This window comes from Falco punctatus, assembly GCF_963210335.1.
Source record: "Falco punctatus genome assembly, chromosome: 9".
Lineage (NCBI taxonomy): Eukaryota > Metazoa > Chordata > Aves > Falconiformes > Falconidae > Falco > Falco punctatus.
In genome coordinates, this window is record NC_137589.1 from 22,126,442 (window position 1) to 22,140,997 (window position 14,556).

The 14,556-nt window shown below is 41.1% G+C and overlaps 1 protein-coding gene across 6 annotated transcripts in view; it reads left to right on the top strand.

Moving 5' to 3' along the window:
* Positions 1 to 12,051, top strand: part of PCDH15 (protocadherin related 15) — an 878,455-nt gene extending 866,404 nt beyond the window's left edge. For all 6 annotated transcript variants that reach the window (XM_080401549.1, XM_080401544.1, XM_080401545.1 and 3 more), the window contains one exon: positions 6,363 to 12,051. The gene's annotated coding sequence lies outside the window, so the exon portion shown is untranslated. The remainder of the gene's footprint in view (positions 1 to 6,362) is intronic.
* Positions 12,052 to 14,556: the final 2,505 nt, after the last annotated feature.

Below are 14,556 nucleotides of genomic sequence, written 5' to 3' on the forward strand. Positions count from 1 at the left end.
TGTATGATTTTGAAACTTCGTGTGCGTTGATCGTGAGAGGACTCACGCACCTGGCCGTCAATAAAGAAGTGTCTGCTTATCTGCATCACATTGGTGTCGATACGTCTTCATTCTGAGATTTCGGTGACATTTGCAATTTCCAGATTGCTTGTATGGCAGGGGATGCATGTATTGGCTGAAAATCTCTATGCGTGCTCCTGCAGTTTCAGCTTCGTGGACAGACAGATGTTGACAGAGGAAAGTATGGAAACATTTGGATTTGTGGGGAAATGGAGGGTACAGTCACCTGAAAGATGACAGAGTAAAACTTACTTTGTTGATTGTCCTACCCAGTATGTCTTAGTATTGTATAGGTCCCCATATAAATACAGATTTTTGGCATTTCTTGGTCCCAGTGAGCATCAGTTCTCAGTCTGCACTATTATGCATGAAACAAATAAAAATTAGGTCTATCTTTGTCTAACAGTGCCAACAATTTGTCCACTATGCTGCTGTTTGCATGGAGGTTTGGGAACATATGCTGCTGTTCCTCAGCAGTCTGCAGGTTTATTTCCTGTGATGTTCAAAATGTAAGTGTTGGCCATAAAGCTTTAGACATAACTGTGGGGCACCTAGGCTGCATCCGGATGCTATCAGGGAGTCACGAACTTCTGTGGGGAAGACTTTAGAGTGAGAGCTGTTGGCAGCCAGAAATACTGTTGATTTTGATTCACCTCTGTCATGAAGGTCAGATAGCATGGAGTTTTGTTTCTGGAGCTGGTGCTGCAATTTGATCTCCTTATTTGAAGATGTAGGGGGAAAAGTTGCATTAGAGGATGGTAGTATTGATGTGTGCGGGTGGTTGGATGCTGACGTACAAGGGCATGTAATGAAGGAACCTGTGTGTAAGAAAGTAGCAAATTGGTTTTTTGGTGGTGCTTTTTTTCTGAAGCTAAATTTAAGTGCAAGTTCTTCTGGACTTTGCTGACTATTGTAAAAGTGTTATGTTTGGTTTCACTCAGATTTAGACAATATTCCAGATACAGGTTGCAAGTAGAGGTCTCGATATGTTTTCAAAATTACATTAATAGACGTAAAAGTGTGCAGATTATTGGTTGACAACTCTCTGCGTGATATTGGTATCACTGCTGAGTTCAGATCAGGCTCCACTGCAATGCTGAATCTACAAGTTATAAATCTGGCATGGACAGAGCTCAGGATGCAAGATCAGACACCCTTTCTATACTGCAGTTCAACACCCAAAACGTAGCAGAAAGCCTATGCATCAGGTGAATGTACTTAGTAAAAGACTTACATTTAAGTAACCATACTTTGCATTGTGCTTCTGTTATTGGACATAAAACCATGAGGTTTGCTTTGCCATATACTGTTAGAGCTGAGAGTAATTTCTGGCTTGTGGCTGATGTATAGAAAGTTGCGGGTTTTAAAAGCTGTACTGAAAGGTCAAAAAGGCTGCGTGTTGCACCATTTTGTACTGGGACAATGTGGTGAAACTAAAACGGGGGGTCGTGAAATTTCAATTCTATACAAAGCCAAAAGGGTAGGAAAGGCCATGTTTTCAGACGTTTCAGCTCTCTGTGAAAAGTATTTCAAGGGTTCCCTGTTACTGCATGTATTGAGTGCAACATAAAGCAGCAATCTAAGTGCTGTTATTCTATGGACTCACTTAGGTAAAAGCACATCCTTTGTGTGGAATTGCTTGTTATGCATAATATCCCTCTACAAAAGAGGTACTAGTATGATGTATCCCACATGGCCTTCTTTGGTGACATCACTAGAAATGCTTACTGTGAGCTCTGATTTCTTTATTACAGCCTAAATATTGTGAGTGTCAAGACATCTTTTTGTTGTGTAGGCAAGCTGGTATGCTGATAACTTCTGACTCTCAGAAACAAACAGAAAATTCGCATTGCAAAGTAGAAACCTGGAGAGTGTGCTTTGGGGCCAAAAGTCAAGTGCAGCAGCACTCAAATTCAGCAGCGGATCCAAGGAATTTAAACTGGAATTAGCAAGGTCAGAAAAGACAGGGCTCCAAGAGGACATGCCTTGGAAAAGTCAGTTAACCTACAACATTATGCAAATTATTGCAAGCAATGGCTGCTGCATTCTACTGTAATTGTATACTGTATTTTGGAAATCTTGGGGATTTTATTTAGTTAGACCTGGATACCAGGATAACCTAAGCAGTATATTAGCTTTTAAGAAAAATTTAATTCTGCAGTGAGAATTTGATTGATGGTGATTTGAATGCAACGGTTAAATTTCTTGGTGTGGAGTTGGGAATGTTCTTAGGTACCACCTCTGTAAGATGCGCATAAGCACTTTCTCATATGGAGGAATGATGCTTTTCTAGACCTTTGGTTGTTTCTGCTTGTGAAAATACTATCCTTTGCCTTTCTTGCACTAGCACTTGTTAATACACATTTCTGTTTGTGGAATTTTGACATCTTCAGTAAAACTGAGGTGGTTGGTAGGCTTAAAGCGACCTAGTAAATATAAAGCCTGAGAAAAATTTATGCAGAAAGAATAGAATAAAATTATTATCCAAAACAGTGTGATACTGACTGTGATTTGGACTGTGTTGAGGTTTATATCCAAATTCACACATGCTAAGACTAGTTTTGGAGTCTGGACGCAAAGCTAGGTATCTGTGAAGACTAGTGGGTAAAGCTTTCTGTCCTGAGTACATCCAGAGCTTGAAGTTTCACACCTTCTCATGCTGGTTTGCTCAAACAGGCGCCTCCTTCCCCCAGGAAAAGAAGATTAATGGCTACATGAGAAGTTAGGGCAGGCTAAGTGTGTCATTGAATTGCATAAGCCCACAAGGTGAGTTGTAAAGGCCAAGGAGAAATGTGTTAAGAGACAAGGAAGGTAATAGGAATTCAGGATCAAACTGCTGATGTGTAAAACTTACTCTAGGATGAGCTTCTCTTAACTGGCAGTAAAGAACCTTCCACTTCTGTATCTCTTTCCTAGGATGCAGGAAAGAAAAATTGCATAGACCTATCTAGGACCTACCCAACAGTGATTTGTACAGTTCAGGTTCATATTTGACTCCTCAAGAATAGTGGCTAGCAGTCCTACTGCTTTCAAGTATTTTAGATAGCTGCTGGGTGAAGATCAGCTTCCCTTCAAAGTGGGTTTAGTTTTGGGGCAGGTATCCTATCATCCCAGCTTAGTTTGGTTTAGGTTATTTTTGAGAATGCTTATTCTAGTTCATAAACTATAAGAGACATGGGAAACGATGGCTGGAAAACACCAGCGGTTGTTTGCATGCAAAAAGCTGGATATAGTCACTATGCCAACCAAGAAACAGACACGCTCGGTCTTTATCACTCCATTTAAATTTCCAGGACGGTTAAATGAGACAAAATGCATGCAAAGTTACACGGCAGTTTGGTAGCTCGTCCTGTGAGGGAGCCGACCTCTCTTTTATGCTAGTTTGCTGGTTTTGGTGAACGTTTTTGGTAAACCTGCTTTTAAGTATGGACTCACACTTGATGTAACAGCAGTGGTACTAAGGGGTTGGTCTGGAATTCTTTCTCTCCCAGTATAGAGCCAGGCATTGAAAATAATTTCAGTTTGCTTTTGAATTTTTTTTTTCCCCTGTAAATCCCATTTCTTTAAAAGACTAGTGAAAGAGGAATAAGTTTACAGGATCTGGCAATGTTTCTGCAAAAGCTCCACTTTAACCATAGTGTATTTCCAGAAAAAGACAGTAGAGGGGGCTCGTGAAATACACATGCTTTGTTACTTTCTTCAGCAAAATAAATTTCTTCATTTTTCTGCTGCTGAGGGTGGAAGAAGGTGCTGAAATTGTTTTACAGGCAGCCAGCACACCACCACTGTAGACTGGAAGCTGAGGATAATTTTGAGAGGATGCCAAGTGAGATCTACAATGGAAAAAGCCTAAGGCACCTGAGGAAGTTAACTTTGGGTTATGTTTGATTTTTGGTTTTAATGTGTGGAATATATATGGAGCATGGAGTGACCTCACTTCCTTCACTGTGTAGTTTGCGGTCCTAGATTCAACAGAATAAGCTTTTTAAAATACTTTTCATATTTTAATAATTTTGGCAAAAATTCATTCCATTTTCAAATAATCACAAATTGTGACAACATCCCTTTATGCAGAGATATGATCAAACACTAGATTTCCCACTGTAATGACACAATCTTAAATGCAACATAAATGTGGAAGGGGTGGAAAAGGTGAGTCAACAATGAACAAGAGCTATATGGGCAAAATAACCCAGTTAGTAGTATATGTCATGATACAAAGATATACACACACATAAGCGATTTGATTGATAGGTTTTCTTAGTTAATAAAATCTTATATGTTTTCCTGTGTTTTAGGGCTGTTTCTTCTTGGGTTTTTTGTCCTTAATGTGTCAGCATGTTTGCTGTTGATAAGCCGAAGTATCACAAACACTAGGAACAGAAATCCAGTCCTGCTGTAGTAAACCAGCATTGTTCTAAATGTTACATATATGACAGCATTTTGTTCTTTTTCTTCTATGTTTTAAGCATCTAAAAAGAAGTGCTCTAAAAGCTACCAGTTGCACTGTTCCAGTGCCCTGTCTGCCGGCATGCCTGGGACACTAAACCAGTGCACAATTAGCACATTACTTGTTAACAGAACAAATACACTATTGACTCAGAACAGTACTGCAAACAGTAGGACATAATACAACATCGATTGGATATGTGCTTGACTGTTCTCTTAATGTTTACTGTGCTGTTGAACAGATTAGAAAGTTGAACAGATTTCTTTTTGAGGTTTTTCTCACTGAAACACATTTGCCATTCAACATGCTGCGTTCCGACGTGACTTAACTGTTGACAGGAATGACCTTCAATTTGCTGTCAGTGACATGTATTGAACCTTGGTCAATACTCCCTTGCAGAGACATGGTCATAAGTGGTGTGTGGTGTGTTTAGTTCCATATTTCCCTTTCATAATAACATTGACATAACCAACGCACTGCTGGAACTATAGTGTTGTGTGTTGCGTTTTTTTCCAGGTAATTGAATTCATATGGATTTTGGCCTCATGTCCTGTAGGAAACCACAAGAACAAGGTGCTGAAAAATCCCCTGAAAGCTAGGCAATGAAAGTGGACCTTTACAGACCAGAGCTTTTGCTGAAATGTTATGTCCTGCGAAGTACATTACAAATGTTCATTGTTAATGGTGCTTAGATGATACCTGAAAACAAAACCCTCCCAGTAAAGCAGCCAAACAGGGTGATTTTTTCCATGCAAAGGACTACAGTTGTGTTCTGTGTATGTGTGCCTGATGCAGAGTAATATGTCCTGGGGACTCTGAAAATGTGTCAAAACCCGTAACAGGCCAGTTAATAAAAGTATCTCATTCTGAATACATGTTTTCTCTGAAGTACTTTGTCAGTAAAATACTGAGTAGGTATAAAGAGCGTACACACACACACCCCCCACACACACACGCAAATTCTTCACAGACCAAGTGCTGTGCAATATAGATGTTATTCACAAATCTTTGTCAGAAAGATTTTGTTGTAATGAGAGCTTTTTTTATTGCAGAATATAATACACAAGGTTTGGTAGAAAGGTGCTGTACTGCTTCACAGCTCATCTCAGCCCGTATTGCTCTGTGCAGTCATGCACGCGTGACAGAGTATCCTTGCATTTCCTGAGCTGTGTCTGATGCAGAAACCAACCGTACAGCTTTTCATTGCTTTTTGCAGCTTTACTGCAAATTAGGTTTACCTTGAAGTCGTAATGAAGTTGTTCCATTTGTTCCTCATACTTTGATCTTGTGGCCTATGTTGAAAAGTGGAGTAGTTGGGCTAGGAGGAGGTGTTTTACAGGCAGCAAAAATCCTCTGGGAGCTGGCTAAGCAAGGTCAGGACTAGAGCAGAGCTGCCTAATCTGACATGTCATCCTGAATTGTAGAAAACTTCAAGTTCTCTGGACTTCTGAGATCTTAAATACCAATCAGAGGCAGAATAGAAACCATCAAAACCTTCCCTTTCTCTCTATTTTTTTAAGAAGCAATCAATTATTAAGTCACTTCCTACTGAAAAGGATCCAACCCAAACTCTAATGCTTAACCCTGTCACTTTTGTCGTCTGAGTCAAGCACAGAGGAGTTACAAATTCTCTTGCTTTGAGGAATGGGGAAGCAAGAAATACAGTAAAAGTATGCTGTGCTATTTCTTAAGTGGACTGAATAGGAAAGGCAGAAGTATTAATGACAAACCGTACACTTTGCCACATAGAGGAAACCTGGAGCAAAATAAATCTAATTACTTCAGCATTTGTTGCAGCAACTTTACAAACTGATGTATTTTTATACTAAACTAGTTTTTTTCCTTATGCCAGGTATTTTATTCGAGGACCAGTGTCAGCACAAATCTTTCTGTCTTCAGCCTGCTGCAAGCCACAGGTGCTACCTGCAGGACCAGGGATCAGTCTAGAGTTGATTACATCTAAAGAAACAGTGGGTGAGGAAAGTAACTATAGCTGAAAAGGTGAGCTGTGCTCCATTGTTACCGTAGATCTTGAATTATGTTTTTATCTGTGTGATTTTGTTTTATTTTAATTTTTCCTCTTCCCCCGCGCACACCCACCCCACCCCACCCCCCACCCCTAAATACAGAACACTACTCTGAAGCATGTCCACCACATGGCCTCTATTAGAAATCAAACTGGCCAGCCCAGATTTTTATAACCACAGCAAAATTAAGCTTTTGGGTGTACTACTTCAGGTCCAAGCAGACACTGAAGGAGATGATAGGAAACGCCTCTTCTTAAGACTATATAACTCGTTTTAGTTGGGCAATAGATACTGCCAACTTATATGCCTCACCTGATTAAATGACTCAGTATCTGAATGGAAGTCCCTTTCTACCCCAAATCAATATGATTTCTAGGGAGAGCTAAGAAAAAGGAACTGAACTGGATATTTGTAATGAGAAGGAAAAAATCCCTCCCCTCTTTTTTTCTATGAAAATGAAAAAGAACCCCAAACCACAGGCCCAGGTCTTGCCAAACTCATCTTTACTGGAAGCAGCTGAGTCTTTGGACAAGCTGGAGCTGAGTTAATGAGCGGAGTACAAGTGGGTTTATTCCAACAGAGGTCTATACTGCATGGAGCACTCACATGAATCACTGAGTGACATGTCTCCTGCAGTCCTTGACATAAGTCTTTCATGTTGAGGTACTTTCAGTTAAATGGGTCATTAATGGTGCATCTTTTGCATCATCAAATTCCCTCAAGAGCTGCTCATCTTTGTTGGCTTATGTACAGCAATATTCTTCTAAGTCCTTGGCATCTGTCCCCTGTATGTAATTATGAGGAAATTAATCTCCATGCATGTGAATAGCTCATTTTCCAAGAATGACGTGAGAGCTGCTTGCATTGTTACTAGTAAAGCACCTAGATTTATCAAACAACTCTGCAAGGAACAGGCACATAAACTTCAATGTGTAAATAATATGTTAATATTCTAGCTGTCTGGTCTACACTCAGACGTTGGAATGCAAATGCTTTCTTTTTTCTGTGAAGACAGCAAATGTTACATGTTATCCACTATGTAAATGTCCTTAGATAACATTAATCAAAATTGCTTATCAGCTGCAAAACATACTTCTAGATGTGCATCTTCAGGGCAGCCCAAAGCCAAATGGGTGACAGGCTTCTAATAGATGTCTCATGAAACCCTGTTCTGCCAGCACTTGTCTTTGTTAAAGCTGAACTGTAGTCCATGTTCTCATCCCGTGATACAGGGTGTGATATATGTGGGCTGGTCTTAGAAACTGTGATTCCTTCATGCCAGAGGAAAAACAGGAGCATGAAAGCAATGCAAATATGCAACCCAAACACACGCAAGTCTTTTTCCCACAGATCCCTGAACTTTGAGAGTTTCTTGCAAGACTAGAAATCTAACTTAAGAGAAGCATCCAGTCAAATCCACACAGAAGTTCCCTCAGAAGTCTGATGTCCTAGTGGTCTATGCCATCATTTCGAACGTGGTAAATGTGCATTTCCAGTGGTATATGCTGTTACTAAGATAAAAATTGGAGCCCATACTAATATGGTAGGTTGGCTTCCCTATGTACAGCAGAACAGAAATTGGGTCAAGGAATGAGCAGGAAGTCAGCAGTGACACTGCTTCACAAGCAACTAGTTTTGTACTTGGGGTTGAAACTACATAATCCATAAGCCACTAACTGTATATACAAAAATGTGAAGTTCAACATATTCTATTGATAACTTTCTGAGCAATGGTTTCCTGTTACTTTCCATGCAGCACAGAGTTAGCTGTGTTAACAAAATAAGAACTGGATGTGTTTAAAAGCTGCCTGCCCATTCGAGTAACATGGTTCACGTGAGCATAGACCTCCATGTTCTTGGGAAGGTGGGGCAGCCAGTAGTGGAGTAACAAGCCTAGACAGTCTGTTTGATTGCTCAGCCTCACATTGGTCCCTAGAAAAGCACGTCCTGATGGATTCCATTTCCAAATATTTTAAGAGCAAGGGGATAATCAAGGATGCATTTGTTGAGAGCAAATTGTGCTTGACCAGCTGGATTGCTTTCTCCAATGAAATGGCTGATTGTATGGTTCAGGGGAGAGCAATGGACGCAAACTACCTGGGTGTTTAGAAAAGCTTTTGACAGGATCTATCACAGCATTCTTGTTTGGAAGCTGTGGTATGGGCTTGAAGAACAGATGGCCAAATATGCTTAAAGTTGCCTGAGCTGCCAGTCTTGGAGGGTAGTAATGATGGGCCAGATGTCCAGCTAGCAGCTGGTTAAGAGTAAAGTACCCCAGGGATTGATTTGGGGGCTGTTATTGTTCAATAACTTCATCAACAGCCTGGATGATGAAACAAATTGCCCCTATGGCAATTATTAAGTTGCCCTTTATATATGTGTAGTAGTTAGTAACAGAACCTGTGAGGCTACTTATTTTCTGGTGGTAGACTTGGGATTTTTTTGCTAGTGCTGGGTTTTGCAACACTTGATCTTCTGTGAAGCTGTCGAGAACTTTTAAATAAGCTGATGCGGTGGATTTACCTTGGCTGGAACCAGCTGCCCACCAAGCTGTTCTATCACTCCCCTCCTCCGAAGAATGGGGTGAGGGGTGAAAATAAGCTGTCAAAAAAGCTTGTGGGTCAAGGTAAAGGTAGTTTAAGGAAGCAATAGTTTAATGAAACATGTGTGGAAGCAAAGGAAAACAAAAGATGTCATTCTCTACTTCCCATCAGCAGGCAATGTTCAGCCACTTCCTGAGAAGCAGGGCTCAGTATGCGTAGTGGTTGCTCCGGAAGACAAATGTAAATAACAAATGCCCCCACTTCCTCCTCCTCTCTCTTAGCTTTTATATCTAAGCAGATGTCATATGGTATGGAATATCTCTTTGGTCACTTTGGGTCAGCTGTCCTGGCCATGTCCACTTCCAAGGTCTTGCCCACCCCCAGCCTAGTGGTGAGGATGGGGAATGTTGGAGAGACAGCCTTGATGCTGTGCGAGCGCTGCTCAGCAGTAGCCAGAACGCTGGTGTGTGTCACCACCTTTCTAGCTACCAGTACAAACCACAGCACTATGGGGGCTGCTGTGGGGCTCAGCCAGACCCAATGCAGCTGCATTTACTTGCCAGTATTAGAATTAAAAAGGGACCCTGGTAAAGTAGTATGTGGGACCTTGTTAAGTCCAGTTCCATGAGCAGCTTAAAACCTTATGAACAAGGCGAAGCAGTCCAGCTCCAAGAGCGATTCAATTATTATTTTAGTAAATCTTATACATTTGACTTGCTGGAGCAGTTTAGTACCTTCATACAATATAAAGATTAGATTACAATGTTATTCTCTTGCCAAACAGTGGCACTTCAAAATAGGTCTCAGTTCCTATTTTGGTGTAATTTTCCAGAATAGTGGCTTGCTTAATGATTTATGCTGAGAGGACTTTTGTTCGTATTAATACCTTCAAAGTACAAGCTAGAAGACTAGAATCTATCAAAAGACTTTTTTTTTTTTTTTCTCCTGATATAATGTCTTAAATTCTGAACTAATTATTTAGTGGCTGGAAATATGCTGTGATCTCACATAAAATAATTTTCTAGGTGGAAGGAGAAAAATAGTATCTTAATTTTGGTGGTCCCTGAGGAGAGCAGAAGTAAAATACTGTTTCCAATACAGAGTTTCAAGATTTTGTGGCATTAATTAAAAGCATGATTTGGGGCTGTTATCTGTTGAAGGGCATAGAACTTGCAGTGCCTAACAAAGTGCTCTAAAAAGAAATCACTTCAGTTATGCATCATGGATGCTGATGCTTTCATACAGGTTTGTGTATGTTTGTCATGATGCTTGTTTTGTAAGAACATAATATAAGAAGGGCAATACTGAGAAAAAAAGTCTCCCAGCTTCCAGTCATTTTCAGTTCAAGGAACCTCCTAAGCTTCATATAGTTTTTCAGTACCGAGTATCTTGGTGAACTTTTTTTTCCATGTTTCTGTGCATCCCCTGCCTGACTGCATGTGAATTGTTCACATCCAGGACATCTTGTGGCAAGGAATTATACAGTTTGACTAAGTACACCATGGAAAAAATAGGTTCTTGTGTGTTCTTGAACCTGCCACCTGCTAGTATCGTTTCATAAACCCCAGGTCTTGTGCAGGAAGAGGCAGGCAGTAGCTAGCCCCTATTCACCCTCTTCTTGCCACTTATGATTTTACAGATATCTTTTGCTCTTCTCTATCATCTTTTCTAGATGAGAAAGTCCTGGTTAATGCAGTCATTCTTTATATGAAGGCATTGGCTCTTCAGACCACTGGCCATCCTTGTCCCTCCTTGAACTTTTTCCAGTGTCAGTCAGGTGTTGTTGAGGATGGGTGAGAAAGACCAGAATTCCAAAAATTATCCAAGCTCTGGACGAAATGTAGATTTAGACAGCAGCATAACAATGTTCTCTGCTTTTTTAAGAATGCTGAATTATATCAGGGTTTTGATGAGGGTGCACTGAGCTGATATGTTTGTTAGGTTTCTTGCCTAACCCTAAAATCTAGCTCTTGAATCAAAATAGGCAGGATGTTCCCCATCATTGTGTCAGTGAAGTTTGGGCTGGTGTTCCACTTACGTCACTTTACATCAGAGCTGATGTGTCTTTCTAACACTCTGTTACTTAGTCCTGTAGGTTCTCCTGCAGTTCTTCACAATCTGCTTTTCTCTTTACTAACTTAAATAACAAAATTACTAGACTTTGTGAGTGACTATTTATCCCCTTTTCCGTGTTGTTTGTGAATAGCTTTCCACATATGCTGCAGAGTGACTAGTGGTTACCACCAAGCAGCCAAATACATTGGTTGTTTTGAGGCAGAAAAACTAGTTGCTGAAGAATGATGGAACTGATTCAGATTTAAACACGGGACTGTGATGCGAGTGTGTTTGCTAGGTCATTACTGTTGATTTTGGACTTTACACCCATTAGCTCAGGTCCACTGTTTTACCCACAGCAGCGAGACCGGGGCTGTTGTTGCAGGATCCCCTCAGATAGTCTGCAGTTTGTTCCCTTGCTCATAACCTGCAATTCTACCTTTCCAGGTAGTGCATACACAGGAAACTTGTCTCTGCTTCTTGGCAGAGAGCTGCTGACCGCTGGCTTCTGCTTGCTTTGTTTTTTATTAATTCTTCTACTTCAGTCTCCATGGTTTTCAATCAGTCCTGAATGAATTACTGTGGACCTGCTTGGGTAAGCTTCGGCTCAGCGTTTGGCATGTTTCTGCCACCATTTGCTTGCCCAGCCAGCCTAGACCTGGCTTACTTTTATCACTTCAGGCTTACGTATGATTAAGCAAAATTTCACTGATATTGCCCGTATAATTCTGCTTAGAAACAGTTTTCTGTGAAATACAAAATAGGTTTTTGTTAATATTTTCTCTGTGAAATACACAGATACCTTACAGAAACCAAACATCACCGATACAAGTTAATTTAAAAAACTAATCTAATTCCTTCAATTTCATTGGAAGAATATCAGTCATTAATAAAAAAAAAAAAAAAAAAAAAAAAACCAAGCCAGGAGGAGGTTTGATTCTGCATTGGCATTCGTAAGGTAGAAAGCTACGAAACTTGGCAAAAGTCTTTCCAGCCCAGCATTTTATCCCCAGAAATGGCTAGTAGTGGGTTTTCAAGGAAGGAACCTAAAGAACACACTGTGCTGCTATTTTTTGTCATAAGCAGAGGTAGTTCTGCAACATTTGTCTGACATCCCTTAGGCAGAGAGATGCTCACACACACGGAAACTGCAACAGTTGGTCAGGGTCAGGGCTGGCTCCAGAGTGCCTTGGGCTGAGGTGGCTGTACTGCCCATGTGCTGCACAGCTGGGTCTTCCCATGTGCAGGAGTTGGCACCCAGAGCTGATGCATCCTGAGTGCCCTGGGTATGCTCTGCATGCGTAGGCCGTCTGTGCAGCACCTGGGCAGCAGATGTTGTACGGCTGGTCAGTGCTGGGCATGCATCGTGCAAATGTCCTGTGGGGACAACTGTGCAGTGGACTGTTCTGGGGGCTTTGCTGATCACCTTGGTCATTTGAGTGTCTCGAGCCCATAACCTGTATGTATATGGACAAAACGCCCTTTGAAAAAGGTGATGTGTCCCAAGGAACCTAGATAATGCAGGATATGCTTAATAAAGAGTTTTTAATAGCTGCTATGGCTACATTTCTGGTGCATGTCGACGTTTGGGCCTAATCTCTCTTCCATTGAAGCCAGGGCCAAAAATCACACTCAATCCTACCAAAGCTGTCACTGGAATCCCTTTCCGCTTTCACCAAAAATCCTACTGCCAGTACGTGTGAGAGGAATTGGACAGTAGGGAAGGGCAACATGCACTGAAATCAGTGCCTGTGTAAATCATGGCAGTTGTGTCAGTGACTTGTCTGGAGTCAGGACCTTGGCCATATATTTTAATTCTTGCAGTGCTGAGTTTCTATTCTGCTGACAGGGAAGAGGAATGACTAAAATCATTGAATTCACTGGCTATAGCAGTAGGTTCAGCTCATTTCTCTTCTGCAATTGCTCTTTGTCTTGGGTAGTTACCCTGTTGTTAAGAAAAATCAGTCTTGATGCATCTAACTCACAAGGGTTCTACAAGGCTTGCAAACATCTCTGAGGTACTCACAGCTGCTGAAGTGCTTTTGATTGACAACACCACTTTCATGTAATTCTTCCATGTTTCCTTTTGTATTATTTTCAATTGCAGTAATTTCAACAGAGCTGTCTACAGTCAGAAACTATGGAAATTGAATACACAAAGATGTAATATTTCAAGGAAGAGTAAGTATCGCAGTATCATTTTTTTTCCAAGAGAAAGGATATAGGTTTCTCAAGAGCAGCTCTGTATTCTCAGTTTAACTGGCAGACAGGAAATGCTTTTTCTTTCTTTAGGTCCCAAAGGATGTTTCTTTGTTAGAAAGCCAAACCTCCATTTCCTCTATTTCTTGTAACTGATAGCAAACCTGGTGAACATAGAGTAGACTTGGCATCAAATGCATGAACTTGTAGCCTATTTCTTTTACAAACCAATTTCGTTTGAACATTGGAAGTCTGCCTTTGTTTTCTGCTAGATAACTTGGTAGGCAACTAATTGATGTTCTTGTGGCCAGATGCTGGAGCCTACCCTGATGTTAATGAGACTTCGCTAACACAAACAGTCTCAATGAGGTTAACAGCAACCCATGTGTGCGTGGAAGTCCCTGGTGCAGCTGTTTTATGCTGAGAAATGTTAACAGTGGCTTGGTCTCGATCCCAGCTTTGACCTGCAACAAATTCCCCTTTTCTTCCCCAGGGTCCTGTGCATACACTGAATATGGCTGGACTGCATATATAAAGCATACATAGAGGTACCTAAGCGAGCTTTGGTAACAGAAACAATAGCTATGTACAGCCACAAACCTGCTTTTAAGAGCGCTAATTGCAGTTTGGGTGGCAAAGCATGCTGTCCAAATTGCTGTGCAGCTAAAACATGGACTCGTGCGGTTAAATGTCAGGATGGGAATTTCAAGAGCATTTTGAAACAAATCAGTCTTGTAGTGATCAAAAAGCTGTGACCGCAGCCAAGTGGTTAGGTTGGGTAAGTCAGATATCTAGGATGCTGAGTAAGTGTGGTATGATGATTTGGAGCAGGTACAATGTAGCTGAGAAGGCTGGAGAAGTATTGCAAGGATAGGCAGAAAATACCATCTTAAACAGTGCAAAACACACAGCAGACACCAGCACTTGGAAGTCACGCTTCTGGCTATTGCTGGTACCTGACTGTCAGCTGGAGGGCTGCAGGGGCAGAAGCAGTGTGTGGCGGAAACTGACCTCACGTTCATGGATGCAAGACTCTAAGCACCAACTGTGTCTTTTTATTTGTCTTTATAGAGGTTAGGAACCTTGGTTGCTGGAGTCTGCCATCTCTGCAAACTAGTCTGACTCAGTATCTGCAGTGTTACTTCTTCACTGTCTTTGTATTTTCAGGGGATGATTTTTCTTGATTTACTTCAGACCAGGACAGAATACCCCTGTGCTTAAA